At 34.5% G+C, this 6526-nt stretch overlaps 1 non-coding gene across 1 annotated transcript; it reads left to right on the top strand.

Annotated features, from left to right (window-relative positions):
* The first annotated feature begins 1339 nt into the window (after nucleotides 1–1339).
* Nucleotides 1340–1423, top strand: TRNAL-UAA (transfer RNA leucine (anticodon UAA)). Its single transcript has one exon. It is a non-coding gene; the product is annotated as a tRNA-Leu (tRNA).
* The last annotated feature ends 5103 nt before the right edge of the window (nucleotides 1424–6526 follow it).

The raw sequence follows: 6526 nt of genomic DNA, 5'->3' as shown, positions 1-6526 counted from the left end.
GCCAGTGAATTTCTATGCAATGCAGTCGAGTGCACTTTCGATGAAGGGAAGCAAAAGCACAAAAAGCACAGATGCAGCTGGCAGAGGAGAGAACTAACAATGCACTGAAGAGTAGAACAAAGTAGTCATGGCGAGAAGTATGGCGAAGCATGGGACAGCTGCTGCATAGAAGTGATTGTATATGGGCGGCACGCAACAACTTCCGGTTCAACAGCCAGTTCAGTAGCGTCGGTGGCGCGTCACTCAGTGGCTATGGCTATTCCTATTGCACTTTGAGCGACATGTCATTGTGTCAGCGTGTTACAGGTAAAGTTGTTGAAGTCACTAACAGCTTCTATATGTATTTTTGTACATACATAAGTACATATGTACCTGAATACATAAAAGTATGCAGTAATAGGTAAGAATTTATATCGAACGGCGCGTATTCGAAAATTGAGTCATTATCGAGCTGCTATTAAATATTTATTTCTAAATATTTATGTGAGTGCTGCACACCTTTACGAAAGTCACGAGAAGAAAGAACGTGAAAATTATAAACAAATACACCGGCGTTTAAATACTTGAACAAAAGTTCTCTTCTTTCTGATTTGTTTAATTCTTCCACTTTCTCTCTTAAACAAATTCATGTACGAGAATATATGTGTGTGTTTGTATGTACAGTGACGAACAAAAGTAAAGGCACAGTTAATTTACTTTGTATGGTAGAACCTGCATGAAAAAAATGGCCAAAAATCAAGGCACTTGTTATACTAAAATTAAATGGGCTATGAAACTGCATACTAAAAATTTTTCTAAAAAAATCTGAATACAAAATTGCAATTTAGTATGCAAATTTATTGAGTTTTACTGAGTTTTGCACAAAGTTTAGAGTAGAATGGACTATATTTCGTAAAAATTATCAAAAATAAATTAGAATAAAAAATGATGCATATATTACGGCAAATTCACTGTACCACTATACCGTCACTGTATGTATGAACTGAAGTGTATGTATTGCACTTCGTTTTTACATATTTTAGCAGCGAACATTAAGTGCACTTGACATTAAATTTGCAAAACGAAAAGCTGACAATCAACAGAATAAAAACTAGTAGAAAGAAGCAAACGCAGAATGAACGAAATGCGGGAGCGTCGGTATGGAAAGGAAGGGCGTCAAGAGCGATAATTAAAGGGAGGTGTATATGTATGTGCATAAATATGTATGGATGTACTATGTAGGCGTGCGAATGATGTACTATGTGTGTATGTCGTCTGTATGCTTGGATTGTTGTTACCGCACCGGATGACGAAGTGTGCGCTTGCTGATATAGCGATTTGTGCGCGCTACTCAACAGAAGTCAGATTGGCCGAGCGGTCTAAGGCGCCAGATTTAAGCTCTGGTTCCCGAGAGGGAGCGTGGGTTCGAACCCCACATCTGACACAGTATACACACAAAGGTGTAATATTTTAAAAAACGCTTTTTAAAAAATATGTTGTTCAATTGAAATTATTTTAATGTAAATTTAATAGCAAGCCACAAAGAAATGTCATTTATTCGGTGGAGTGGAAATTAAATAGCTTTGGCATTACAAAACTTTATGACAAAAGTTACTGAAAGGCAGTACACAAATTAGTTAAAGAAATTTTCAAGTACCAAAAGCAGATGCAACTGAAGCTTTAGACAAAAATAAATGCAAGTATTTTGTGCTGGGTTCCCAATGCTATACTCTTTTGTATACATTTTGAATTTTTTTTTTTCCTCACTCTACTAATGTTGCAAGTGCTGCAATGTTGGTCAATAACAAAAAAAAATTAATTTTTGCATAACCAGCCATAAACAATATGCATATTGCAATCACTATGAACGAACATTTGGAGTGTGAGTGACGAGCTACATACATAAGTCGTCAAGAAAAAAAAAACAATGTTAGGTTTGTCTGGCTACACTTGCCAGTCAGTCACTCAACTCCATAGACAGCGAGCAATGTCTGTTCACCATTTGGCGTTTAGTTGTGCTTTTCCGGTGCAATGTCTTTAACATTTGGAGTTATTAAAAATGCAAGCTTTTTTTTATACAATAGCGTAAAAAGTTGCTAGCACAGATACTATGTACTTGGGATGTCTACAGCCCGCGACAAAAGATAAGAACATCAACATTTTTACCAGTTCTGACTACTTTTCTTTGCTGTTTTAAGGTTCATTCATTTTTTATTAAAGTTCAGCTCCTTATCCAATAAAAACCTGGACTTATATACTTCTACAAAAATTTAAAAAATTGCATTCCCAATTCCAAGAATTTTAACTAGAATTTCTAAATTAATTTTTGGTATGCAGTTTTATAGCTTATTAAAATCTAGTATGTATAATAAAATTACAGTTTGAAGTTGCTTAAAATCGCATTGATGTTTATTACTTTTTTTATGACGGTGTTATGCATTTTTCTTCATAGAAAAAAATTACTTTGTATGGATGAAAATTCGTGATACCGTCAGCAAAAAAAAAATACCAAAAATTAACACGATGGTTTAGCAACTTCAAACTTGCACTTTATTACACTAGAATTTAATAGACTATAAAACAGCATATTAAAAATTATTTTAGAAATTAAAATTAAAATGCTTGCAATTGGGATGAAAAGTTTGTGGAATTTTTATAAATTTTTTACAAAGTCTGAAATTTGGATTCATGTACATATATGGTATTTATTACATAAATAACTATACTTTTATTTAAAAATTATAAACATTAAACAAACAAAATATATGTAAATAATCAAAACTGCTCAAAATGGTGAGGTGCTATCGTTTTGTCGCGGGCTGTATGTGAGTACGTAGCATCCGTATATGTATGTACAGTATCAGAAATATCATTTGCAACAAAATTATATTATATGCCCCTTATGTTTACTTATTTATTTTTAAGGATTTTATTTAAAATATAGTTCGATCTAGAACAGAAACTACAGAAACAAATATTTAAAAAATAGAATAAAGTTTACCAAAATGACTCAAACATAAAAAATTTAAATTATTGGATTTTTTAGGATTTTTTTTTGTCTAGGGTGTTGCGCATTTTCTTCCATATAAAAATAGATTTTGTTCAGGAGTTGGTCTTACATGGGTCTAAATTCATAAAACTAACATCAAAAAATTGCTATGTTTATGTACGAGGGCAGTTTGACTTTTTGATTTTCCCATGTACTAATTTTAATTACAACAATGCTGCTATCAACTACCATCTTCTGTTCATTTGTATGTATACTACTATTGAATTTCGAGCAAGCTTCGTTATTTAGTTTGGGATTGACAGTCATTAAAAGCCGACAACTTCGACAAACTTTACGAAAATTAAAGGAGTGAATTTCATGAATAACACATAATCACAAGCATAGTGTTTTGCGTAAAAAACCCTTTTTACCGAAATAAAGGAAAGGCGTGATAAAATGTAGGGGCCTTTGCACCATTAATTTCAATGATTAAGAAGTGGCTTTTTTAATTTCGTGCTGGTCGTATTAGCACAAATGAAGCGAAAAACTCAGGTCGTCCAAAGTGGTCGCGACCGAAACGATCTATTGTAAAAAATCTCTATTCGACTACAGGTCTTCTTTGATCCACGTATTTTTAAGAAATCTAGCGGTGTCCTTTGGATGGATGCCATTTAGGACGTATGCTTTTATGTACGGTGATCCGAGGAAGCGAAGTCTGGTCCTAGTGAGGGCGTCACAGTGACACATAAAATGCTCTGCTGTTTCCTGATCTTCGTTACACAAGCTACACTAATCAGAGCTCTCCTGTTTGACAAGTATTTCATTACCCTACAGTGAGGTGAAGGAGTTGGTTTGGTCCTCCTTGTTGATATATCCGGAATGTAGGACACAGCCTGTCTGTTACCTTCTGTATTTGTCCAGTATTGTTGCGAACGAATCGCAGAATCCAGATATACATAAATAGTAGTTTCGCTTAGCGGAGCTCCATGGCAGACCAGAAAAGGGTCTTGGACCTATGATTCCCTGTGCAGCCTTTTTTCTGGCGAGAATAGCTGTCACTTCTTTGCGCATGACTCCACTGGATCCCGATACCCACATGAGGTATACCCGCTTCCTGGAGGCGCCAAGTATTACAAGCTGAAGGCAGTCCCACACCATGGAATGATATTTGATGATGTCATTTTTTATGAATATTTGAATATGCAAAAACTATCAGAGCGATTGGAGCCGCGTTGGCTCACACACGACCACAAACACAACCGTGTGACCATTTCAATGAAGTACTTGGCGCAGCTCAAACGGAATGTGTCGTTTCGTAACAGTGTAAAAGTTAAAGCAATGTAATTCTCTGTGATGTCACTCATGTCGATTACCTTGAATGAGGTAAACGATCAACCGCGAATATTGTTCTGAGCTTTTGGACAGTTTCGACATTGATTTGAAGCAAAAAAAATTTATCTTCCGCCAAGACAATGCACGGTTGCAGTCGCAATGGCAAATTTTTATGAGCGAGCATACGAATTGCTGACTCATCCAGAATATTCTCCAGATTTAGTGGATGGTGGGAGATTCGGGTCGGATGAAGACATCATTACTGAAACAAACGCATATTTTAAAAACCGTTGGAAGATCTATCATTTGAAAAGCATAATCAAATTGGAAAAACTCTGGACTAAATATAACGGGCTTAAATGTTACTAAGTTGAAAATTAAAACGCCTTTCCGCCGAAAGAAAACCAAACGAAATTAGATGTGAATAAATTTCTTAGAGCTTATTTTTTAGATTCAAAGAGGACGAAAATCGATTTAAAATTTTCATTATTTTGAACAAGTGGTCAGATTTACAATCACTTTTGATGTTGCTCTTTTAAGTTTAATTTTTTTTTCATCCAGTTCTTGTCATTTGACACATTAATTTGAGATTTCATAAATGGTTAAGGCTCATTCCACGGTAATCAATACCGGAGGAAATGAAAATAAACTTAAGAATTTGACTGTATTATTTCTAGTAAGTAAGAGTAAATAAATGTAACTTTCAAGACTGAAAGCCGAAATTCCGAAATTTATTCCAAAATCAGATATTTTTTCTACTTTAGGTGAAGGTTAATTTTTTTCAAAATTTACAAGGCTGATTTTCGTAGTCTATTATCTTTTTTGCATTGTTTAACTCGTCAGCAACGGCGTAATTTTCAAATTTTTCGGACAAATATTTAATATTTTATAATATATTTAAGCAATGCATATTTTAATGTCACGCCCGTCACAAAATACACAAAATAGTTGTTTTTTTGAAGGAAAACACATCTTGGACAGTGTAAAAAAGCTGACGAAAGTAACGCTATGGACACAGGTGAATATGTGCGAATTACTTTTAAGTATTTATATGCTTTTATTTTCGAAAAAGAACCGATTATGTTGGTCACGCCCGTCACATGTCACAACCGTCACAATTGAAAGTTTGGTAAACTCCAATGAATTCGGCCAGGGTCTGCTACCGTTTCNGAAAGTTTGGTAAACTCCAATGAATTCGGCCAGGGTCTGCTACCGTTTCTTATCTGCTAATCTTAAATGTGTCATATATCTGTTTATGATCAGTGATGATAAAGCTAATCAATTAAGATATGTTGCTTGAGCAATGGGAAAACTTAAGCTATGCTGTCACGGATAAAAAGAAACCACTACTTCGCTTGTCAGGGCAAAAACAAGTTCTAAAATGGTTTTTACAGGTAACGGCTTCGGTTTGACAGGCAACAGCTTCATACTATTTAAAAATAAGGTACTTTACAATTACTCAGACAGACAATGGAGATGAAGAGTCCGATTAAGGACTATCCCGTCTTTAGGTGGCAGAATTTTGTATGTGTTCGTGAAATCCAATTTTTTGAGAAATAAAGTTAGTTTAGTTGTCTAATAATGTGTATTTATGTATTCATGCTCAACTTGTCACACCCGTCACAAAGTCAAGTCACACCCGTCACAGTTGAACTTGGAACATATCGTCCCCTCAATATAACAATAGCGTATGTGCTCATACGCCATTATTTTTTTATTGCATATTTAGAATCTGCATCATTGATTCTATGTCTGGTCAAAATTTCGTCAAATTCTACTTCCACAAAGTGGGTCAAAATGTCATTGGAAAAAATTATGTATAATTTCTTGTTCCAAAATTTCCTTCAAACAAAAAAAAAACAAAAACTTTAAACTCGATTTTCTCAAAACCCAAAAAAAATTATACGCTATTGTTATATTGAGGGGACGATATAATCTATAATTTCCAATAGAGGTAAGCAACTTTGGCGTAAAATTTGAGAATGTTTATCTATACTTCTATACTAATTATATAAAGAGAAGTCCCTTTTTTTTGTAACAGGTAATCTCGCGAACGGCTGGTCCGATTTTCATGAAATTTTGTACATAAATAGCTTTTGGTTTTAGGCTAAAAAAAATTTTCTTTTTTCGGGTAGGTGGACCAGGGAACGGTCTATTCGAAAAAATCTAATTATGGTCCGATTTGCTTAAAATTTGGTACGTAAGTAGCTTTTTAGCATATATTAG

Source organism: Rhagoletis zephyria, unplaced genomic scaffold (genome assembly GCF_001687245.7).
Source record: "Rhagoletis zephyria isolate East Lansing unplaced genomic scaffold, Rhagoletis_zephyria_1.1 Rzeph_scaffold_17839, whole genome shotgun sequence".
Lineage (NCBI taxonomy): Eukaryota > Metazoa > Arthropoda > Insecta > Diptera > Tephritidae > Rhagoletis > Rhagoletis zephyria.
Note: the sequence above shows the minus strand (reverse complement) of the source record. Positions and strands in the feature narration are given on the sequence as shown.